At 43.7% G+C, this 25,579-nt stretch overlaps 1 non-coding gene across 1 annotated transcript; it reads left to right on the top strand.

Moving 5' to 3' along the window:
• Positions 1–19,793: 19,793 nt before the first annotated feature.
• Positions 19,794–19,897, top strand: LOC143669420 (U6 spliceosomal RNA). The gene has a single exon (XR_013168931.1). It is a non-coding gene; the product is annotated as a U6 spliceosomal RNA (small nuclear RNA).
• The last annotated feature ends 5,682 nt before the right edge of the window (positions 19,898–25,579 follow it).

Below are 25,579 nucleotides of genomic sequence, written 5' to 3'. Positions count from 1 at the left end.
CATCTGAAAGCACCCTCTTGCACAGGACAGGCCTCTTCCAGATGGGGGATGTTATCGTCCAGCCCCACCAGCGGCCCTGTTGCCATGGAGACACAACGGGATCTGGTGACTTTCCCACCTGCATCATTGCAGCAGGCGAGCACTCGTGCGGGATGTGACAGGGACAGCATGTACGTCACGCGTGGCTGTGCTGTGGCAGACCATGGCCGGGCTTTTCCTGTGGGTAAAACTTAAATCGACTGATCAGCAGCGGATAATATCAAGACCTGTGTCTGATATGCTGATGGTGACAGAGCACGCTTCCACCATTAACAGCACCGGGGAAAACACTCAGGGCACCAGGCCTGAGCTAAGGGGGTGTGTTCCGACACAAACACAATCTCACGTCACTGCGTGTCACCGCAAACTGTCTTGTTGTCTCAGACTGTCTTTGTACTCCATCTGTGATCTTGATTTCCTACATAACAACTTTCTTGGTTTATGAGCCCTTCAGCAAGTGCAGCAAGCGCTGCTTCCTGTTTCTAAACTTGTAGACAGCCATCCGTACCGCTCACAGCGGCCAGTCTTAGCCAGATCACAGCAGCGTCTTGTTGCTGCCTTTTCACATTTAGCTCAGGCGAAGGGCATCTGGTTTATGATGGGATACTCCTCATTAATTTGGTGACATTTCCCCATGGCTAGTAATCTAGAAAAGATGTGGAAATGCACATCTTTAAAACTGCCTTCCTATAGCCTAAACCATCAGTGGTGACAACGCGAAAGAAATGAAGACTTTAAAGAAATAAATGCCCACCCTTTCCTTTTTTTCTGTTCTTTTTGGCCTGTTGTGTTTGCTGAGAGAGATGGAGGGAAGGAACCATCGGGAGCTCCAACTAGGAAGGCACTGCAGAAGTCCCTTAAATAGGGAAATAAAAATAAGGTAGCAAGCACCTTGGTGAGAATGCATGGGACTTATTTATGCACAAGTTGCCCATCAAAAACATCATAATAGCCCTAATATTCTCTCTCCACTCTCGGAATGGAGCCGATTAACTGCGGTCATTGGTTGACCGTCATTTAGGCCATTCTCGGTGTATCAGACACTGGACTAGGCTTATTGTTCTCTTAAGATCTTAAAATTCTAAGGCTGTCAAAATGTATTATAAGCATTTAGAGAAGTAAAAATGCTTACCTGACAATTTAAAAAACACATCAAAGTATAAGGAAACAGAGAAAATGATCTTCTCAAATGTCCCCAGAGACAGACCTCATTAACTGGGGGAGTCACTTCTTGCTCTCTGTTGACTATGTGTGTTCGTGTGTGTATTTGTGTGCATGCGCATATGTAGTGTGTGTGTGTGTGTGTGTGTGTGTGAGCACGTGTATATGCAGTGCATGTATGTGTGTGTATGCGGTACGTGCATGTGTGTTTTAAACAAAGCTGTGACCACTACTGTTTATGCAGTTTTGCATGTGCTTTATTTCTTTCGGCTAATTTTATATCATAACCACTTTCCCATGTCATTACAAACTTTTCCTAAATGTTCTTATTTCTGACTATACAGTGTTTCATCTTATTTGTAACAAACATCTTTACACTGAACACACTACATGAATCACAGATTTCTTTATTTTCTTTAAGTAAAAAATTTGACTTAGCCGTACTAACCAAGGCTCTTTGGAAAAGTTATCCTCAGTCATGTTTTCAGATGCCTCCACCACTGTCTAGGGGGTAAAGAAATTAATAACTAAATGCACATGCACACACACATGTGCATGCACAAACACACAGACACACACTGAAGCCTGGCAACCAAACCCGTGGCCGTGGACTTCTGTACTCCAGTCTGGCCTCTGCCAGCCCCCGTTCCCCTATTTCCCTGGCCATGGGTGCATTCTAAGGTGGGGCTGCCTCCCCCCGACACCAGGTGTCACTTCCTTACTGTTGAATTCAGGAAACGGCACCTGGAATCTGGCTTGCCACAGCACCTTCTCATAGCCACCCTCCTGTTCTCACTCCCCAGCCCACCTCCTCTCTCCCGGAGCATAGCTCCAACTGGGTCCCTACCAGGGCCTGACCTTCCAAGTAAAGGTTTGGATTCCCTTCATTGCCACTGGGGAAACACAAGGAGGTGCCCTCTGGCAATTGGCAAGCTTCCCTGTCCTTGAGAAGGTAGAGAGGGAAAAATTACCTTTGCAGTCTTTTGTAAGTGTGACATCATTTAGCAGACCATTGCTTTCAGATAATATCTAAACTTCTAGACATGACTTGGCAGAGCCCTCCCATTTGGGTCCTGCCTCCCTCTCCAACCCCTCCTGGACTCCTGTTCCAACCCTGCTGGCTGTCCAGGTTTTCTAGCCAAGGTTTACTTCCAGGATTTGCATATTCATGTTCCCCTTTTCTGGAGCATTCTTCCCTTCTGCAACTCGTTTCTTCCAACTAACTTCACACATTTCTTCAGGTTTTAGCTTAAATGTCACTTCCTTTAGTTAGGTTCCCCCTGCTCCCACAACAAACACTGCAATTACCTGATGGCTTGCTTATCTCCTTCCAGACCAGAAGTTCTGGAAAGATAAGGACTATGTCTGTCTTGTGTTTGGCTTCTGTTCTAGCTCAAGCCTGACACATAGTAAATGCTCAATAAATCATGAAATAAGGAGTGGACATTTAGGGTGTTTCCATAATTTTTAAAGCTGTAAGTAATGCTGAAATGAACATCTCTTATGCAGGATAACTTGTTTGTGTTTTAGAATTTTTAGTTACTTTCTGATGATAAATTCTTGGAAATAGAATTACAAGGTCAAAAGACATAAACATCCTGAAGACCTCTTGAGAAAGGACAGATGGCTTTCCAGAAAGTTTTTATCCTCCTACCAGCAGTGGACAGAAGCTTCACTGAACTCTTAAGAGCACTTTTAGGGAGAACACTTTGTTGGATTGGAAAGTTAAGAAAGCTTGCCTGTTGTTTTTCCAATTTTGCCTTAGTGGTGAGATGAATAATTTTTGTCTATTTTTATTTGCTCTATTATGAGCTCCCTGGAGTCCTTTACCCATTTTTATGCTGATATTCTCATGTTTTTCTAATAATTTATATGTGCTCTTTCTGTTTTAAAGACCTTATATCATTGCCTTTTACATTTCTTGGGGAGTTTGGTCTGTATCCAGAGGTTTGTCTTTAAACTTCATATTTGTATGAAGGTAATTTATGACAGTCAAAATGTTCAGAATTTAATGCTTATAATGGTCAGGTCCACCATCATTTGCCTTGGAGTTTCTTAGATTATTCTTAAGCTTAGAATGCCTTTCACCACCAGTAATAAAATAATCCTGCAGCTATTTTTCTTGGCATGTATAGATTCGATTTCTTTGCCTCTGCGTGTGTGTGAGCAAGTATATTGGGTCTCATCCAAGAGAATTATGAACTTATGAATTCATAATTGGGTCTCATCCATTATGAATTATGAATTTAATTCAGCAACTGATGTGAGGGGGAGGATCTTCTTTTACCCATTGTTTCACGTGATTTGCTGAATAATCTTTCCTTTCCCATTGATTTCAGGTGTCTCATTTCACTAATTAAAAAACGATATTATGATAGCTTCAGGATATCTTCCCGCAGTGGGCCAGACCCTTTCTAGTCTTCATAAGCCTTAGGGAGAGCCTTCGCAGCACCCCGTACCTTCTCCTGCCCCCAGTCTCCCAGGCTCAGCCTCCAGGGGCCTCCCCTCTGCTGCCTCCCCAAGGCTGAAGGCGGAAGCGTCGCAGGGGGACGCTGAGTCCAGATGTGAATCGGCAAGGACGCAGGGCTGTCCCATGAAGACCTACGGAGAACCGAGCTGTTTACACATGGGTCTCTAGCCTTCCAGGGAAGGGCTTTGGTTAGAAACGCACAGCTTGTGAGCAGATGGCCGCTAAGGAGCCAGGGCTGTGCCAAGAGTTAGATTATCTGTGGTCATTCCTAGTCTTGAGAGACCTGCGTCTCCATGGTGATGGCGTCTCCTTTGATGCATCCTGGATACAGTGGCTAGAGGGAGCCGGCCGGGCTTAACCCAGGGGAGCCGACACATGCTTCGCTCACAGGAAGCCGCTAGCCGCGTTCCCAGACAGGTGGGCGGGGGAGACAGCCCCCTGTAACTTCATTTGCTTTCTTGCTTACTCCCTTTCTTTCTTTCTTTTTTCCCTTCCTTCCTTTCTTTTTCTTCCTTTCTGTTTCTTTATTTCTTTGTCTCTGTCTTTCTTTCTCTCTTCTTTCTTTCCTTCCTTCTTTCTCTCTTTATGTCTTTTTTCTTCCTTCCTTCCTCTTTCTTCCCTTTTCATTTTTTGTCTTTCTTCCTTCCCTTCTTTCTTGTTCTTTCCTTCCTTCCTTCCCTCTTTTCCCTCACTCCCTCCCTCCTTCCCTCCCTCCCTTCCTTCTTTTCCTCTTTTTTTTCTCAATTACACAGCCTTGTAGTTTTTGCAAGTCTCTGGGAAAATTAAGAGTCACAGATTTCACATCTCTGGTTATAAAGCTTTGCCAATATTAATTTCCCTAATGTTTTGTAAATCCATCTTGAAAACAGAAGCAAGTAATTTTTTTTTTTAATTTCAAGAAACAAGCAATGGAAATAAATGTGTACAACCTGCTTTAGGAAGCATCATGAGTTATGTCAAAATGCTATAATATTTAAATGGAAGCATTTTGAATCCCCTGCCCACGACTCTCTACCCCAGAATACAGATCCACGTTTTAAAAGAAATCCATTCAATTTTTTTATCCAGAGCACAAATATAGCATTTCCCCCTCCCAAATCTTAGACAAATCCAATTGTCATTGTCTTCATTGTTTGAAATCTATTAAAATTATTGTGTCCTGGGTGTTTCTTTAATGTGGAGGGTAGAAGTATTTACAATGTCATAAGGTGTTGCATGTGTATTAACAAGTAACAGGTCAATTTCGCACCCAGTGTGAATAACCAAGGGCACCCAGCTCCCACTCCTCCTTTGCACCCACTCACCCTGCTCTCCTTTTCCTTTCCCCGCAGCATCTGGCCTGCACAAACATACTGTTATTTGACTTCTTGCATGTATTGCTCTTTGCATGTGTCTTCTGTATAAGAAAAGGGGTCCTTGTCACTTTTATACACTGGTGCACTCTTGAGTGCCTACTGCCCTGGCTGACATATAAGTACGCACTCCATAATACCTGCTGAGTTGAACTGAATCAACCGTCCTGGCAAGTCCAGGGCAGAGCTAGTCTCTGGTGAGACAGGGTCCCTTGGCTCAACGGTATTGTCCAGGAACTAGACCTTCTTGTGCCTGCTTTGTTTTTCTTGGTGTTGACCCGGTCCTCAGGCAGATTGCTCATGTAGTTCCCTGAGAGCTCTTGCTCCATATTCAAATACAGAAGGAGGGGCAGAGGGGTCTTCATCTTGCAATCTCAGCAAAAGTCCCGAGATTCAGTTTGAAGGAAATGGCTTAGGTCACAGTCACTGGGCTAAGAAGAGTGAATGTGCGGACAGCTTCCTTCCTTGCCACTAAAGCTGAATTAGCCTTCCAGGAATCACATGGCTCCCCAAGCAGCAGAAAAGGAGGGGTTGTTGGAGAGGGGAAAATGGAGAATGGATATCAGCCACACTCAACTAGAAGCAAGAATGAGTCAACATATAAGGGTTTACCATTTCAAGCAAACAGAATTTGGGAAATCCCCTCTCTAGTCTTCCTAGTTCACCTGACTAGTACAAGTTTTGAACATCTAACAGACTGTGTTAATAAATGTTCTCATTTATTTGCAAATTTGAGATTTCCTAAGAGTTGGAGGAGCCTTCAAAAAGGATTCAGGAGAGCCAGCAAACAAAAAGCCAACCTTAAGAATTAAGCAAATTGGTGCCTCTTCCCTTTATCAGTGGATATAATGATCCTGTAGATGAGTTTTAAGAAAAGCAAAGTTGCTTCACCCCTTTTGATTCTTATTCTGTGCTGGGTGCCTTAGACCATGGCCTTCCCTCATCCCTCTGCCATCAACTGTGCATTCAACCCAAGGAAGGTCCTGTTTCATTTGACCAGGTACAATTCTATAACTCAGGGCATGGGTGCTACAGCTAAATGCTGGGAGATGTGCAATTTCCAAAATTATGTATCAAGTCAATGTATATACCTGAAAGATAAATCAGCCTCCAGGATCTTGGTCTTCTATCTTATTCACAATGTAAGGAACGCACTCACATTTCCTAACTCTTCTGCTTACAAAAATGATCTAGGTGGGAATTATTTTTATTACTACAGCTGGTTCCCCCATACAATCAGTATCAATCAACTGTGAGGTACTAGAGGTATCTCCACCCCTGCCCCCACTCCCTTGCTCACCATCACCAAAGTCTCCTTTGCCACCATTTCGGATCAGGGATACAAAGGAATAGGGGCTGAGCTCCAAGATCCTTTGACCAATAGTCCCAAAATATAAGCAAATGCTCTTTTTCTTTTTTTTGCTTTTATAAAGGGAATTTAAAAAATTACAAAATTACAATTCTAAGGCTCTGAAAATGTCCAAATTAAGGCACCAACGAGAGGATGCCTTCACCCAAGAAAGGCCAATCAGGTCTGGGGTTTCTCTGTCACATGGAAAGGCACATGGTGACATCTGCTGTCCTTCTCTCCTGGTGTCTGGGTTCAAATGGCTCTCTCAGCTCCTTTTGTATTTCCAGATGTCTGTGTTTTGGGCATATGCTCTTCTTGTTATAGTGAAGCCCAGATTAGTTCTTTCATCTCTTCCTTACATCCACTTTCAACCACTGAGTTCTCAGGTCAGAGAATTAAGCATCCATGGGTTTCATGCAAGTCAAGGCAACCATAAATTTCCTGTCTTTTAAGTTCTGCCTTATCCAGATACATCTGCCTGGGCTAGGGGTATACTGGTAGAAGCAAATTGCAGTAAGAGGCAAACTTTAATAAATGATCTGAAATTGTTCCATCACTTATGAGTCTCAATGCATTCTGGGATATTTGTGCATTAGTGTGTTTGGCTCTTTCTTCTGTGATGTGTCCAGGGCAACCTGGTAAGGTGGGTGAAGGGCACTTGGGATCAGAAGGATTGTGTCTGAGGCCCAGTTCTGCCATTTAACCACTCCTTGTCCTTGGCTAACTTCCTTCATTTCTTTGTCTCAGCTTCTGGATCATCTGAGTTACCTCATTTGTGAATAAGGACACTAGTTCATCATACAGTTCCTGTAAATATTAAGCAAAATAATGGATGTACCATATGTTATAAAAGGTTAATTCTTCATCAAGTCATGGAAAATTCTGTGAGTTCTACCTCCAAAATAAGCCACTAATCTGCATGTAGTTTGGAGGCTGTATGTACCCCAGAAAGGAATAAGTTCTTTTAATCCATTCCTGTGGGTACAGACCTATAGATGGGAGCTCTCGATTAGGTTATTTACACTGAGATGTGACCCACTTCATTCAGGGTGGGTCATCATCCACTTTATAAGAGGAAGAGGATAAAACACACAGACAAGCTAAGAGATGAAATTTAGGAAAGCACCCAGAGAAGCTGAGAAAAGCTTAGAGAACAGTCCTGGAAAAGCTGAGAGGATGTACAGAAAACAGAGAGGAAGCCACTGACTCCAGAAGTTGAAAGCAATGAAACCCAGGAAGGAAGGACCAGCGGACACCAGCTACGTGTCTTCCCATGTGACAGAGGTGTCCCATATGCCAGCAGCCTATCTTTGGAAATGAGGTAACATCCTATTGATTCCTTGAGTTAGACATTTTCACAGCCTCAGAACTGCAAACTGTAAGTTAATAAATCTCCATTGTTAAAAGCCAGTTTATTTCTGGTATATTGCATTCTGGCAGCTTTAGCAAACCAAAACACTGTACATCCTTGCTTCCTTGTGATTGCTTTCTCCAGCTCTAAGAAAAACAACCATCTCCCTGCATGATCTGGTCCCTGCTGACTCTATTTCATTCAGATTGCCCCTGTTTCCTTTTGCTGCAGCCACCTCAACCCTTCATCTACTGACCCAATCTAAGCTCTCTTCCTCTTGCGGCTTTAGTGACCTGAGTTCAAATTCTGCCGTCAATATTTACCAGCGGCATGACAAGGCCAGGTTCCTTAAACTCTCCATACTCAGATGGGCTAACAGTAGTAAAAACTACTGGGATTGTGATAAGACCAAAGGATATAATGTATGTAAAGTTCTTGGTTCATAGTAATATCCCAAAATGTCAGCTCCTCCCCTTCCTTCCTGTTTTCCAGTCCCTACCCCAGTCCTAAAAATTCTACCCCTCCCTTTTCCAAGTTTAGACTTTCGTTCTCTCATAGTCTTTCTATAAAATATCTTGACTTCAGAGGCCTTTACTGACCCTCCTATCTTAAGTATCTCCTTTGATATTTTCTCTCACAGCTCCCTGTTGTTTTCCTCAAAGCCCTGATCTCAATTTGTAGCCATAAATGCATGAGTTTTGATTTACTTGCTCACTGTCTTTCTCCGTGAATAGACTGAAGTTCTATGACAGCAGGGTCCTTGACTGATTCATTCCTCACCACGCATTCCATGTGTGTCTACACAGAACAAGCAGGACATAATATTTATCCTGAGCCTGCTGATCAATAGGGTGATTGCAAAAGGGAACTGCAATTCAGTATCTCTCATCATAACATATTGGAGCAGCAGCAGCACTGCTGGTCACCTCTCCCATGCTTTGGCATGGGGTAGGAGAGGCAAGTGTTCCTCTTGCCTAAAAAAGAATTCCTTACAGCTTGGACATCTCCAAATGGAATTGTCAAGCAGCAGAATGGTGGGGGAAGCTGGACCAGCCTGCTGGAATGGTATTATTCAGTAGCACACAGGAGACCCTTTCTAGGGGCCTCCAGAAGCAATTCCAGGGGAACTTGAGTTGGTGTTGTCCCTGTTATCAGTGCCCTCTGTGAAGCCTGGGGAACCACAAATGACAGTTTAACATTATCTCAGCCAAAACTCATCCCTCACTGCAGGGTCAGAGAGAGAAATGCTCCAGCCAGGGCCCAGAGCCGTGTATTGGTGGAGTATGACCACAAAGCAGGAGGGAGCGCCTTCTGTCAATACCCGCATGGTCCAAGGCCCATCAGGCTGCAGGAGTGTTGGCAGATGTTATGGACCAAATTGTGTCCCCTAAGAAGCAATGTTCATCTCCTAATCCTCAGTTCGTGTGGATGTGGCCTTATTTAGAAATAGGACCATTGCAAATGGAATCAGTTAAGTTGAAATCAGATCATCCTGGAGAAGGGAGGGCCATCGATCCAATATAATAGATGCCCTTCTAAGAGAACATTTGGACAGGGACTTGGAGATGAACACAGGGGAAAAGTCCATTTAATGACTGAGACAGAAATTGAAGCTCTAGGATCACTAGAAGCTAGGAAGAGGGAAGGAAGGACTCTTCTCCTAGAGACTTCAGACTTCTAGCCTCCAGGACTGTGATACCGTGGTATATTTCTGTTGCTTTAAGCCACTCGGTTTTGGGCACTTTGTTATAGCAGCCCTGGGAAATTGAGACAGTGGGGAAAATGGATCATTCTCTAGCATTCTGAATCTCTTTATAATATTACATTTCCAGAACTATCAACAACAAAGTTGAGTATGCTTATTGTACATTATCTTGACAGCTGGGAAAGGATGCCACCTGGTAAATGTATTTGGTAAACTGGGAACTTGTTCGTACCAACACTTATGGAGAGGGCAGTAGTGTGAGAGTCAGGAAGTCACACGAGCACCTTTTTTCCCTCAATACTTTCATTTTAAAAACTTATAACAGAAGGAGTGCAAGGGTAGTTCAGTGGTAGAATTCTTATTTGCCATATAGGAGAACCAGGTTTGATTCCCAGCTCATGTTCTTCCCAAAACAACAACAGGAAAACACCACCAACAAAATTTCATCAATTGGTGCTGCAATAATGGGATGGTTGCATGGAAAATAGAATGAAATATGAACCCCACCATACATCATACAAAAAAAAAAAAGCTTATAACAGGCACATGTAAAATAAAATTTGAATAAGCCTCCTTCTGCCCCATTGCTCTGGAAATCCTGTTGAGTAGGTTAGATTAGATTAGATTAGCACAGACCCATAGGCATTTTCCCTCTTCTTATGGACATAGACTTTAATACCCTACCCCCCACATACGTATATATAAATAAAGGGATCCTGTTGTGAACACCTGTCTTTGATCTGGGTTGCCTTTCTGCCTCTCACAGCTGCAGTGCATCCTACATTTGGCCTCTGCACCTTATGTGAACGTCTTCTTATTCATAAGGATTTACGCTGTTTCCAATATTTCCTGATTACAAACAACGCCACAGCAAATGTTCTCACCCATATATCTTTGTGCATTTTTCAGAATGTATCTGTAGACTCAATCCTTTATGTGCAATTGCTGGGTCAAAAGTTACATGCATGCAGAATTTCGAAGGACTGGTTCTAACTGTACGTCTGTTGGTGGGTGTTGGTGTAGGTTCCCCCTCTTTTGAACTTTGCTTGGACTAGATGAGCTTCAAAGCCCCTCCAGCTCTGCCATGTTTTAAGTAGAAGATTGTCAGCCTCCTTTCGATGATGGCTGCTTTCGGTCAATTTTATGCTGCAATTTTGGGATTGATTCTCTAATTAAAAGCAAGCTAGAGAGAGAAGAATAATGAGAAGCAAGGCAGCTGAAAATGACCACGTATTTCCCAGAAAATATCAAGAAAGGACAGAAGTGAGCCAAGGTGGGATGAAGTTACAAGCTCCAGCTATGCTGGAAGGATAGAGTTAAAGTGATGCTTTCACCTTTAGCAGATGACAGAGATATGAGAACAGTGTCTTCTATCTAAGCGAGATTAGAGTTCTCTGTACTTCAAGGAGAGCATAGTACTAGTTTGGCACTCACCCAACCTGTTACCTTTGAGCCACAGCCCTCTGACATTGTCATCAGCAGGTTTCACAAGAAGACATGGTCAGACCTGCCTAATCCTTGGCTGGGGATCCTTTCAGGAAAACCCAGAGTGCTGCTGAGGTTTTGGAGGTGACTCAGGTAGTGGAATTCTGCCTGAGTCAGGACAAGATTTTAGCTGTTGCCTGGCTTGGGGATTTAGTCACTGAAGTTTGTTCTCTAAGCTCATATTTAATACCTACCGGCATGAAAACATTTCTACAGAATGCGTTATCTGGGAAAGGTGGACTCATTTTAAGTGAAAGTTCCCTCAGCTATTTCTTAAAGACTCCACTTCAAGTTTGGTTGAAGAGGTTGTTGTCAAACCAAAGGTTTGTTGTTTGTTGTTGACGACCAAGGTTGTCAACCTTTCTATGTTGACAGGTTCAGTCCTAGAGAAAATTTCCATCTGTAATTAAGAAACAACTAAGAGGGCCAAACCTTGGGACAAATGTTCCAGGCTCTTCCTAAATGAAAGCCAGTGGGTAGTCTTAGAGAAATTCATTCTCAGGAATGGGGAAAGATTCTCATTAATAAAATGTGAACTTTCTAATTTAATTCAATAGTGCTAGATCTCCATTGAGACTTATTGGGATTTATTTTTCATTTTATGAAATGGATATTTAGAGGTGCCCATATGTCACTAGGCTTTATGGAAAAGAGTCCATGAATCTTTTATTTAAACAAGATACATAAAGATATAGATAATTTAGGATCAAAATTTCTCCAAAGCAGGATGTCCGGAGTGACCCCAGTGAACACAGTAATGATAGAAACTCGAATTGTTTACATCCAGGGCCACTGTTCTTTTGGATTTAGGATTCAAAGGCACTGATCCATAGTATTGATGCTTATTTAACTATATTTATTTCTCCAACATAAGTCTATGGGATCATCAATCATAGAGGTTGGGATAAAGAGGTAGTTAGATATGCATAGACATTACAGAGCTAATGGCTGTCTGTACTTTGTCTAGACTCCACAAATGAACAGCAAAATGGTACATGGAGTTTGAATTATTATTTTTGTTTTCAACCAAATTTTTTATCCGAATGTTGTTGGCTTTATTAGCACATTAAGTCAAAGTATAGAGCGCCTGCCTAAGTGATAAATCTAGCCCTTTGGTTCTGTGGCTAAAACAGCAGATTATTCCCCAATGCCTAGCTTTTCCCCCTCCTTTAGTAGTAGACTTTTGGCAGGACCCATGGCTATACCCCAAAAAGATTACATTTCCTAGCCTCCCTTGCAACTAGGTGTGTCCATGTGATACATTTTAGACCGATGGGATATAAAGGAAGTATCATGTGGTGGCATCTGGGAACTTCCCTTCATAGACTAATAGCACACACCCTTAACCCCCTTTCTTTCCCTTTCCTTTTTCTTCCTACTTGCAATGTGGATCTGGTGGTGGCAGCTCACCCTGGGCTGTGAACTAGGACCTCAGCTTTGGGAAGGCAGAAGAAAATACTGGGAGGAGCCTGGGTTCCTAAGGACTTTGGGGATGGAGCTGCCCCAAACATTCATAGGAGGAAAATGAACTTCTATCTTTCCTTTAAGCCATTGTTGTTTTGGGTCTCTGTTACTCATAACGCTTCCTTTGATGGGCTTTAGCCTGACTTTCTTTGATTAAAAAAAACTAATATATACTTGTCTGAAATCTGTATCAGCCTATATGATCTGATGATTGGTTAACAAGTGGACAAGAATGTCTCAAAGTGACACTGTATTGAAAAATCCAGCATGTGAGCTTGCCAACTATTTATATTACGTATATGTCTACAATTGGGGGGCAGTATTTGGGATAGGTTAGTTCTAGGTATTTAAACAAGTGGATACTGGTGGAGCATTCTAATGGGAGAAGCTCGCAGCTCATTCTTCGGCTTCACTCTGTCAGGGTCAGTGACCCTTCCTTATGTCTCAAAGGGCTTTGGCTGACCAACCCCCACCACCTAGCACGTCCTGCTAGGATCTGTAAATGAGTTCCCAATCTTCCATCCTAACCTCAATTCCCCTGTATTTTTCTTTTCCAAATCATTTTCATTCCAACAATCCACGGAAGAAGCTAAAGATGTGGTGTTATCCTGGTATGCTAATATACCATATCTCCAGGTGAATCAAAGATGAGGAAAATAAAACCAGATGGCCTGGGCCTCTGAACTCATTGGGAACAGTGCGTTCTTAAAATTTATTTACATTTGCAGGATTCATCACAGCAATATTTCATTGGCTTTTCTCAAAAGCGTCAGATGAGGTAGGGTAGGGTCACTGCCCCCTCATCTTCTTTTAATGAGAAGGACTTTCAACCCTCAGTTAGTTCAGTCATCTGTAAGACGTGAGCAGAAGGCACAAGTGGCTCTAAGCCCTTCTAACTTCCTGCTGGTGGCTTCTTCCTAAGCCTCCAACTTCCCGATGATGGCGCTCCAATCACTTCCTCAGTCCAGGAAGTTTCCTTGTTTGCATTTTGAACCCACCCTCTCTACCCCCATAGCTCCTTTCCTGTGATTCCAGAATTTGTTTTAAGCTCTAATTGCATGATTTTGAATCCCTGAGCTGGAACTTCTGTCATCACTGTTTACCTCACCAAAGACATCCCCGAAATGTGGCCCAAGGGAAGGACCCCCTGGGGGAATGGGTTTACCCACAAGGGATGATTCATGGACTACAAAGATGGAGTTCTCAAATGCTCTTTTACATTCTGGAATTTGGAAACTGGGTTTCCTGTCTTTCGAAGCACCAGCACAAAACCAGAGACTGCAGAGCAAGGTTTATAACTTGTGAGATCCCAAAGAAACAGGGAGAGAACGAAGTTCTCCTGGCAGGAGGAGGGTCTGATGCTCTCTCCACCCACCCTCCTCCCTCATTGCCTTCGATACAGGGGTGCTCGCTAACGTGCCGGGGTGACTCACGGTCAGCTGACGAGCAGGAAGTCACCTCAGGCTGTACTGACAGACGGGAAAGTCCAGAGCTGATTGAATGTACGTTTTAAAGAAAGGAAATAAAGAACATGCTTTGTAGCTGACAGGCTGAATGTCACAAGCTTAGAAAGCCCGGGTACACTTCATAGTCCTGTGCAAGGTGCCAGCCTGGGAAGGCATGGGGCTGGATGCAAAATAATGACCATGACATCTGCAAGTACTCAAGAGTGTTTGGATCGTTAAATGGAGAATAGCATCTTTGGCTGGAAGAAGAAGCAACACAGTCATCACCAGGCTAGGTTAAACAATAAGTCAATTGCTGGGGTCTTGGCATGGAGGGTGGAGGGTTGTAAGAAAAATGCAAAGCAGGGCATCTTCCCTCTGTGTGGCTCCTCCTTCTTGTCCTCTCCTTGTCCTAGAGGTGCAGTGGTCCCAGGGGGCCCTGTTTCATTTGTCAGAGGTAAAACTGAACCGTTTCAGTTAATTGACATTCTGGAAATGTAGGAGCATCCAGAAGTGACAAGTGCTCTACCTGGAAGGATGGGGAGGCTGTCTGGGGAAAAGGAGGTGCTCCTTCCAGTGGAGGCAACAAGAGAGAAATGTCTGGAAAGGTGAATAACAGTGTAAGGGCTGTTTCTAGAGAGAGCACGATGGATTCCCAATGGCCACATCAAGAGGACGTGATATCAGCATCAGAGGAAGCCAAGATCAGCGTGGCCAGGCTTGCTTAGGGAAGTCTTTGTGGAAACAGTCATCTTTAACCAGACCTTCAAGTGGAGAGAGTCCATGTCTAGAAGCAAAGGGTAAAACTGTTGTCCTGAGAATGGCAGAAGCCATGTGGGGACTTCCATGGAATGGTGGCACAGAGACAAGTGTCTGAAGGCCTCCTGCTCTGGAAAGACTGCTGAGCAGAGATGCCCCTCTTTCCTCATCTGTAGAATGGGTATAATAAAAGCCCTGCCTACCAGACAGACAGATAAAATGCCACAGTGTAAACTATAGCCTGTTGGTTAGTTACGTAACTAACGTAATGTAAGTTAGAATTTCAGGAATATATTTTTGCATCTGGAGATACACTGCCCAACTTTAAGGAGTGAAGTGCTAACTTAGACATCAGTAGACAGGTGTGAGGAAGAGCTGGAGATGGTAGGGTGGGGAGGCGGCTCACAGTAAATACCAAGTCAAGAGTCATCATCTGCCAGAGACCCCTAAGCAAATGCAGAAGCCTCTTCTGGGGTCTTGTCTGGAGCAGGGTGAATCCGATGGCTTTTGCACATGATATCTACAACAGGTGTTCTCTTTCTAAGAACATTTCCATTTGCCCTAGCAGGAAAGGTAGTTTGTGCTCAATATCCTACATGAGCATTTCATTTTTACTCTGAACCCAGCACATGTTGGAGGATGCCTAAGCATGTTGAATGAGAGTTTTCTAGACAAGATGCAGCAGCTAATGTGGGGAAGATGAAGTCGTTTTTTTTTCTGTTTACCTTGATGGGAAAATAATTGATGTATCTGGAGTAGAATCAAAATTCATGCACTGGGATTCAGATGTGCAAATTTAAAAATTAAAAATATGTAAATTTATTTCCCTTTGCTCATCTCCTCTTGCCTGGGGCCTCTGTCCCCAGGGGTGGCAGGATGGGTGTGAGTGTTGGGGGTCGGGGGCTGTCTCTCCATTGACAATTTCCATTCTGTCTAGGCTGAAAGGTTCTTTAGGGTAAATATTCCATCCATTCAAAGTTTGTGGGTAGTGTCTCTCCTCACAAGAGTTATCCCCAACGATTCTCTTATCCTCAACCAGAGAATGTGTGTGTGCCGGATAGAGTGAGGAGGGGTGAGAAGTGGGGAGCCTGGGGTCCCTGGAGTGCCAGTGGCAACCTCTCTGGGCCTTTGAGGAGGGGCTCCCAGGCTCTGCTGTCCACAGAGGGTGACCAGCAGCCCCAGGCCTTCCCACCGGGGTGCTGGGGTCCCCTGCTGATGATCAGGGCCCGCTCACCCTGTCTCCCTGGATCTGTGGAGTCTGCACCCAGCCCTGGGGCCTGTTCACTCTCCTGGGCCCTCTCCACTTCCCTCCCTCCTCCCACTTTCCCACCACCTAGGTCTGCTTGTATGACCCAAGGAGGCTGCCACAGGCCTGTCCCTCTGTGCATGATTGCTGAAAATGCACATGAAGCTGGCTGTTCTCCTGGGCAGTGTGGGCCTCGGTATCTGTGGCGACCCCCTCCATGATGGCCCCTGCGAGGTCGGGAGTGAAACCTTCCTCCTGCTCTCATTCAGCTCCTGTCTGCAGCTCAGAGACACCGTCCTGGGGTCTGTAAAGAAGCCACCTTCCTATGGCTAGGATCTGCCCATCCTCACGCCCTGCCCTGCAGCCCATCCTCCAACATACAGCTCATCTGACCACACCCATTTTTCACCTTGGCTCTCAGCAAAGCTTGGCTTTTGCGAAACAGAAGAGTTTAGCTGAGACGTTTGTCTGACTCTAATCTTTTAAGACCCATTTCCAAACAAAGCGTAATCATGGCCTTGTTTCCACCTAATTCTGCCCATTAGGCTGACGCTCATTGACCCACAGGACAATTATGGAGAAAGAATCATCAGGGACAAAAAGACATGGACTTATTGTCTTCCAAATATTTTCTGTGCTACAGATGTTTGAAGTTTCTTGGTATTGTAGCATTGCTGAGAGGTGGGTTATAGTGACATCAATTCCCTTGTTGGGAGGAGCTGGATTGTTCATTTTGCAACTTGAATGTTCCTGGGTCATGAGTCATTCACAAAATATTTGTAGAGCAGCTACTTTATTCCAAACATGGGAGACAGAGAGCTATGTTCTCACCATGGGCTGTTCAAATACACTTCAGGCAAACCATCCCGTCTAAAGAATAGTGGGATAAGGATAAGGGGAGAACCGTAGGGTCCAGGGAAACCCTGGAAAAAGAGTGAAGGAGGGCCTTAAAAGAACAGCACACTATAGTTTGAAGCCAAAGGTGGACCCTGGGAACCAGAGAAGAAAGGGCTTCCCCTGTGTAGGGAGCCACTGATAACCTAAAAGGCTCTGGGCAGCAGCTGAGCAGAAATGTGCAGTGATAGACAATGTACAAGAAAATACTGAACTCTCTGTAAAGCAGGGCAGCTCTCACCCATTCTATTAGCTTCTTAGGGCTTCTATAAGGGGGGCTTAACACAACAGAAATGTGTTGTTCCACAGTGTTGGAGTCTTGAAGGCAGAAATCAAGGTGTCGGTAGAGCCGGGCTCCTTCTGAAACTTGTCCGAAGAATATTTCCTCACCTCACTTTTGTTGGTAGCCAGCAATTCTTGGTGTTCCTTGGCCCCACTGCAATGTCTGCCTCTGTCATCACACAGCATTCTCCTCCCTGCGTCTCTGTCTCTTCTCCTCTTCTTATAAGGACATTGAATTCACCCTCTCTAATCCAATATGACTTTATCTTAACTAATTGCATCTTCATGGTCCCTATTTGCAAATAAGGCCACATTCTGAAGTATTGGATGTTAGGATTTCAACATAACTTCTTTTGGAGGTTGGCGTACAAATCAACCCATTTTTCTTGAATTGGAATTCTTTGTTGGTAACTCGTACAATTCAGAAAAGTGTATTTTTCTGCTGACTTGACGTATGCACTCTTACTATTTTCTTGCCTTCCTTTTTTATTACCTTTGTTTTCTAGAAGGTTAAAGTTATTGGTGAATTTCCAAGGAGAAACGGGATTCTCTTGGCCTTCAGCTTATTTCTGGTGGCAGTGACCATTTTTTGTTAAGGATTCCAAGGGAATTTGGACAGTGAGAGGTGAAAAACTTGGGCAGATTAGCTTTAGGCTCCAACAATGATGGAATGATACTGTTTCCACTTGTGTAACACATTACTAGGAATTCTAACAGAAACCATACATGTGCAGCATAAAATCTAAATGTTTTCCTGTTCGGAAATACCAGCAACCCACCAACACATCAGGAAGTGTTCCCTGACCTCCTGCCAGCACTGTGCTAGCACATGTGACCAATAATTTCATTCTGGCAAAGTAAAACAGATGCTAAACCTCAGTTATTTTACTCACAGTTACCAATTTGGAGTAAGATATTTTTAATCTAAAGTTTAGGATTTGAGAAATCTTTGGTTCTTCATTGTAAGGAATTAGTCTTTAGACGACCACTATCCAGTAGCCATTGGCCACAGGTGACTATTATCTAAATTTTAATTAATTAAAATTAAATTAAAAGAAAAATGAAATTTCTCAGTCACATTAGCTAATTTCAAGGGCCCAGTGGCCACATGTGGGCTGTGGTTCTGTACTATGCAGAGCAGGTATAGAGCATTTCTACCATCCCAGAGAGTTCTATTGGGCAGTGCTACTGCAGACTTTTGCATGATGTTATGGTTAAGAGGGGGCAATGGTTTGGTGCGCTCTTGTTGTTGCTTTTGCTTTTTAATAAAATGGTTTGGAGGTGGGACTGGGGAGGAAAGGAAGAAAAATGTAATACAGTTACTCCCTTCACTCCAATTTAAATTATATTGGGTGGCATGGTGAATTTGGAGACTGAAAAGGAAACTTGGAGAAACTAGTGAGGTTTAACATGAGTAACCACAGACTAAGTCAGCTTTTTAGCTGCTTGGCTAAGTTGACTGACTTGACACAGCAGGCAGCATGGACTCTTTTTTTTTTAAATAGCCTTCACAACATCTAGAACATTTCTGAACACAGAGTCAATGCCAGGCAAATTACTTGTTCACTTGATTTCTTGACTTATTAAGTTATATATAGCCACTTTGTTCATTTTGATCATCCTCAAGATTGATACTGATTGCTTAGTATTCACTTAGTCATTTGGCTATCCATGCCAATCATGAGAATAGCACAAGTAAATGGGTTGGCTGGACCTCAGTTCATTCATTGTACACTTATAGATAGATATAGCTTTTGTCGATAAATTGTACTTATCTGTATGCACCCAAATCATGTTCCATAGTTTGGGTATGTTTTTTGAGGATGCATATTTTTATTTAGCTATAACTATTAAATCATTTCTATGGAAAACATTCTCTAATAATTGGTTACAGCTGAGTTACTGATAAGTGCTTTCCATTTTGCAGTGTTTGTTTGTATTAACTATTGTACCCTATTTGGTGTGCATCTACCTTAACCTTTCTCTATTTCATTTTATGACCATAAGCAAGCTTTATTTTTTACCTTTCTGCACTTTAGTCATAGCATCTTTAGAAAGAAGGAAATGGTAATATCCATGTTGAATTATTTTGTGGTAGAGTCAATGAAAATGTATGTCATGAATGTATGTATAGAAATATATACAAAATAATTGACAGATAGTAGGGAACCAGTAAAAATTGATTTAAAATTCAGAAGGCTATCTTACTTAAAGAGTTAATGGGAACATATTAGATCTTTAACTTAAGCTTTAATTATTTAAAAAAATGACCAAAACTTTTAGAAAATATAAGGATTTATTGGATTTCGAATGTAGAAGGACATTTTTTACTTTAAGACAGAGGAAAAAGAGAAAACAGATACATTTCATAATTTTTTTTGAGGGGGGTACATGGTCTAGGAATTGAACCCAGGTCTCCTGCTTGGAAGGCAAGCAAGCATTCTACCATTGAACCACCCATGCACCCCTAATTTATAATATTTTTAACTTCTTTAGAACAAACAAACATAAGCCAAATTAAAAGGCAAACTGTGGCATACATTTTCAACAAATGTGAAAAACAAAATCTAATGTGATTTTTTAAAATAAATAAATGGCTATAAAAATTTATGAGAACAATCCTAGTGGAACAACGAACAAAGGATATCAGTATTACCTAGGAGCAGAAATAAAAATTAATGAGTGAAAAATAATTCAACATTAGAATTCAGAAAGATGCAACTTAAAATGAGTAAATCTTTTTCTTTTTGCATGTCTATAAATGTGGTGATTAAACAATATAAATACTTGTGCTTGCTTCAGCGGCACACGTACTAAGATTGGAACGATACAGAGATTAGCACGGATCCTGTGCAAGGATGACATGCAAATTTATGAAGCATTCCATATTTTAAAATCAAAAACAAAAACAAACAAAATATAAATACTTAAATCCACCTCCGAAGATACCTGTAAGGCAAGCATTCTCAAATATTACCAAAACCGAATGGTTGTGAAACAAGGTAATGCAATCTATTTCTCTTTTGAGTAATTATCAGTTGCTAGTCATCCCCGGTTCCCTATCAAGGGCTGAGTTTGGAGGACTCAGACCATAGAGTTCTTCCCATGGTATATAGAAGACACCCTCTAGACGGCCGTTGTTGAACCTGCAAGGTTTTAAGTCCCTGGGAAAAGCAGTTCCAGCCAAGAAGATGAGGTGGTGAGTCTGCTCCTTCCTGTGGGAGTGTGGGGATAAGAAAGGGTTAGAGAGACGGTGGAAGTAAGTTTCCAGGGTTCCTATTCTCCCAACCCAGGTCAAACTTTTGAAATAGAATTATGAGAGTAGCAGGTAGGTGACATTTCACAGAATTAAGTATAGAAATGCAAAATTTACAGACGCTAATCTACCCTCTCATTTCAGAAGTGGGGACATTGAGACCCTGAGACATGGGTGAGAGAGCAAGTGAGCAATAGCCCTGGGTGGGTACCTGGCCTCCTGGCCCGTTCCTGTTTTCCTCGCCCCACATTATAGACTAAGAGATGAATTATGGGTGTAACTGCTTCCAAATGAACACCGCCGAGGCTCTTTCTGCTGAATAATTTACTAACTTCCATAAAATGAAACCATTCCAGGGAGTACTCACGTCAACAGTCTGCAGAGCCCGTCCTTGCCACTGTTTTTCTTTAGGACAATGCAGAGGTGTTTTAGGGGTGTTATCTTAGTAGAAATATGGCACACTGTGACACATTTATAGTTAATCAATTGAAACCAGTAAGAAAATGACAACTATTGCATGACAAGTTGAATGAATTGTTAGCCAGCGGGAAGACATTCTAAAGGTCAAGAGTGAATCCTGCAATGTGTGGAAAACTGAGACGTCCACGCAAGCCTCAATAAACAGTAAAAGATACAGTAAGGGACTGAAGAAATGGGGGAAAATGGGCTGGTTTGGGTAGGGAACAGCAAGTATAAAGGTCCATGCCATTTCTCTCACTAACACAGAGCAAGGAAAGTAAGAAGGAATTCACTGCCACACCCAGCCATGGCAAGCCCACATTCTCCAGCAAGGCTGGCCTCTTTCCCAAGGATAGGGGTGAGAGACCCAGCAGGAAACAGATTCATGAAACCCACATAACATCCTCCAGAAACTTGAGTTAAGAGTAGAGAAGCCAGGTCAGCTGCCCCTCATATCAACTCTGATGTCACAGTCAGCTCAGCAGGGATTTTCCCAAGGTTAAAGGTGCCTATGATTCTTGTCTTGGAGACGTCGAAGGGAGCCTTTGACCTTGGCAATCATGTAGTGGAAAGTCCTGGAGGAAGCGGCATCAAGCTTTGCAGAATTAAAGCAGAGTCTAGCAGGCCTCCTAGCGGAAGCGGGGACACCAGGTCCACAACGGTCTCACGTGGCTTTAGAAGTCTAGGGCACAGGTCTAGTAACTCCAAGGCTGTGATTGTAACATTGTAACATAACAATGTTCTGCATTTTTCAGTATCCCCCAATGCTTTTCCAACTTTGTCAGCAATTGTGCACATTCTTGCCCTACTCTCTCAGCTCTGTATCCTCCTTATCTTACCCCAAGGTTAATTCAGTGAGGAGGTATGCCCAGGGAGGCAAACATTATGAAAAAGTTAACTTTGTTAACTTGTTTCTCTTGTTTCTATGCCTTCTTAGCCTATGCCCACTATAAAACCCTGCTTCCCTCTCTGGTCAGCGAGGATTGGTGTCATGTGGAGCTCTGAATCAGTCACCTTCAGAGCACCTAGACTTGTCTCCTGTAGTTAGGTCCCCTAATGAAATTCATGTCTCAATCAGTGCCTGGCATTTTCTTTGGTCTTCTGGCTGGACAGATCTCAGCAGGCCAAAGTAAAAGTAGAGTAGTGTGACAGTTTTTCCCTAGGTCCCACACCCACTGGAATTTACAGAAAATCAAAATGAAGTTGCAGAGGATTTTATGAAACTTGGGAAAAGTCATCAAGCAAGAGATCATTTTCCTCAATAGGTTTTCATTTTAGCTGAAGCTGGTTTATTTTAGGAAAAAGATGTGTGACATGACAACTCTCAAAGGAGGAGAGGGTGCCAAATTCCAGAGCATCAAAGAAATCGCTCATGCTCCTACTTAGTGGAGATACATCAGGGACCAAGATACTTTATTGAACCCTTTTTTGAACTCATTTTATTAATAGACCAAAAGATTGATGAGCAAACTTTTGAAACACAACCTTCTTTTGAGTTGAAGAGCTGCTAGATTGGAAAATTTTGCAAATGAGTTCCTCACTTTGTGATCGCCCTTTGCTCCTAGAGAGTACATATTCTGGGTCTTACGACTCTTTGTCTTTCCTAGAGCACTACAGAGATAGCAGATCTTGGAAACATTCTTATCATTTCTGACGTATGAACAGAAGAGTCCTGCACACAGCTTAGGAGGAAATGGACGTGGAGCAAAAGGAATGTGGTCCAGAGAACATTTCAAGTACAGGATGTTCAGGCAAAGGGTGAAAGTGCATTAACTGGGTTTTCACTTTCATCAAATGTCTTGCTCCCAAAGATATCTATCTGTCTGTCTATGTTTTGTCAGTTTAGGAAAGATACAAATGTTTGAGTTTAGCAGGAAATAATGGTTTCTTTAAGAAATGGTGTTTTACTTGATTGTTCCCAGGCTTTAAATTGAGGAGTTTTTAGCACAAAATCACCTTCGTTCTGAGGTTGGCAGCTGCGTAAAGTCTGAAGCGCAGCCTTTGACCAAACTCTTTCATTTATTTGTCCCGAAGTTCCTGTAGGAGGGTTAACTAAACTTAAAATTTCACAAAAGAAAGGGAAGTACAGTGCAAACTGAAGCAGTCCAAATCTTCTGTAAAATAAAGGATTTTATTTTGACCTGCTCTTTTCAGACACTTAATTTATTCAATCCAGCCAGAAGAAAGATTAGGATGAAAGAAGCGTGAGGCTCCTTGCTAACTCCAACTGGTCTTTTGTTTCTGTAAAAGCGGGGCTTGGAGGGTTATGGCTGTAGCGGCCAGACATGGTCCTCAGCCCTTCCCCCTTCTAAGCAGCTCTTCCCTCCCTGTCCTCCCCTGGGCCAAGCAAGTGATGTGTGCGTGCATGTGCGTGTGTGCCTGGGTGTGCCTGGGAGTGCCTGGGTGTCTCCCACTAAAGGAGTGGTTCTCAACCTGGGGCAATTTCGCCCCCCAGGGAGCGCTTGGAAATGTCTAGACACATATTGGTTGTCACAACGGGGTGTGGTCTCAGAGTCCTGCCATGCACAGGACAGCTCCGCACAGCAATCAGTGATCTGGCCTCAAGAATCGATAGTGCCAAGGTGCAGAAATTCTGCTCCAAAGGATGCAATGGGGCTACCTTGCTGTCAAGGAAAGGTGTATGAGGTATGCCTCAGTAAAAGAGAGGTGGAAGTGGCACGCTGTTTCAGGAGAGGGGAGTGGGCTGGTGGGCTTTAGAGCTGCCACCTGAGTTCAGGATCCAGTGCTGCCATTTACATGCAGGGTATCTGCAGGGAGTTACCTGACTTCTCTGTGCTTCACGTTCCTTGCCTGTAAAATAAAGGTGAGGACGGGAGTACCTGCTTCTCAGGGTGTTGTAATGTTAGATGAGTCAGTGCATGTGTGGCTCTCTGCAAGTGTTTGCCCTTGATTTGCCGCTTTCAGGCCTTGAGTTGGCAGAATTTTATGAGAGGGCCAAGAGTCCTGCACCCTGACACACACGTCCCCTGCCCTTGGGGGTGGCAGAACCCGAGCATAGGAGGGGCTCTCACCCTCCTAATGAAGTCACTCAGCAGTTGACTTTTAGTTCTGGTCTGGGTGGGCCTGACCTAATTATATGAGCCCTTTAAATCTGCCTCTGGAAGTCAGGGCTGGAAAAAGGGTGATTCGAGCCAGAGAGGGCCCCTGGAGGGGGCCACAGGGCAAGGGACTGCCATCAACCGCTGTTGCAGAGAGCAGTCATGGTGGGCAGCCAGCAAGATCATGGGGGCCTCCACCCTACAACCACGTGAATTCTGCCAACAGCCACGTGAGCCTGAGAAAGGAGCCCGAGCTCCAGAAAGGAATGCAGCCAGGCCATCATGTTGGTTTTAGCTTTATGAGACCTGAGCAGAGGGCCCTGTTCAGTGATGCCTTAACTTCTGCAGAAACTTGGAGGGAATAAATGAGTGTCGTTTTAGGCTTCTAAATTTGTGCAATGCGTTATAAGCAAGAGGAAACTAATACAGGTTCAAAAAAAAAAGTGTGACATTTCAACCTCTTATGGCGCCAAGTCTCGTGGGGAAAAGACCTGACCCTGACCACCGATACTGTCACATTCCGGCTGTAAGAACCACCCACAGTCCTTGCTGGAGCAGGAAGACACACCATAAGCACTTTAAACAAACATACTGGGCGTCAGACGGGGGCACAGTCCTTCAGCGTGGCTTCCCGTCTGTAAACTTAGTAAACTGAAGCACACGTAACTAGCAGCTCTGTTTGCTGCAAGTCTAAATCCTTTCCGGATGCCAGTGAGCACGGGAAGGGCAGCGGTGGTTCGTGGTCACATCTCAAGCCCAAGCAAATGGGACTGGGCATTTTAGCTCCACTTTTGAGACGTGCTTGGTCTCCTAAGAAGGTGAAGGGATTCACGTTAAGCAAACCTCCAAATGTTTATAGGTTTGGATCATCCATATCTTTTTTTATGCATACTCTTTTCTTTTGGAAATGTAAATCCCTTAAAACAGGTATAATTAATCTTGGACTCAACCTTAAAGAATAAAGGGGTGGGGGTGGAGTTGACCCAAGGCTTCTGGAAAGTTGCTGCCAGACCCAGGAACACCTGCTCTCAGGTGCTAGCTGGCTTTGCAGAGGTAGCTTCCTGCAAAGTCTTTTGGCTTCGGTGGCCTGGGAGCCCCTTCAGGAAGGTAGTAAAGGGCAGTAAAGTGAAGAGACCCTGACCACCACCCTCCTGGCCCAGCCATGCCCTGATAAAAAGGCTCTGGGAGGAGCGCCAGTGTTTGCATTTTTAGCAAGCACCTGTGATGACTCTGAAAGCAGGTGGTCTGTGAGCCGAGCTCAGCAAAACTCAAGGCCTGAAAGAAGAGCTGGGGAGAGTACATTGGAGAGCACTTTGAGCATCAGGAAGAGCCCCAGCAGGAAGCAGACTCCTAACTCAGGTGTTTAATTAAAGGCTTTTTAATGGAGAAATTCCAGCAGTGTGGACAGGTTTAAGAGAACCAAGAGGGGATAAATGTTCTGAGCTGGAAAGAGCTGGAAATCCGGTCATTAAACCCACTGAGCGCTGGGGCCCCTGAGGACAGGCCACTCTGTGGAGCAGCGGTCAAGGAGGGACTCAGATGATGCCAGAGACTCTGGACAATGCCAGAGCCTCAGTACAGAAGCAGGGGTGGGGGGGGGGGGTAGGAAATGCTCTGTCCTTTCTCTTCTTCTACCTCCCAGTCTCCGGCTAGTGCCTTTCCTGGTGGAACACAAGTGGAAGCCAGCCAGCAAGAGAGCTTGACCACACTGCTCGGGGTCAGGTCCCCAGGCCCAATACACAAAAGCAGAAGGACAGTCCATGGGTGGGGCTGGGGGCCACAGGGGGCAATAAAGAATAAT

The sequence above is a fragment of the Tamandua tetradactyla genome, chromosome 25, assembly GCF_023851605.1.
Source record: "Tamandua tetradactyla isolate mTamTet1 chromosome 25, mTamTet1.pri, whole genome shotgun sequence".
Lineage (NCBI taxonomy): Eukaryota > Metazoa > Chordata > Mammalia > Pilosa > Myrmecophagidae > Tamandua > Tamandua tetradactyla.
This window is presented reverse-complemented; position numbering and strand designations above follow the sequence as displayed.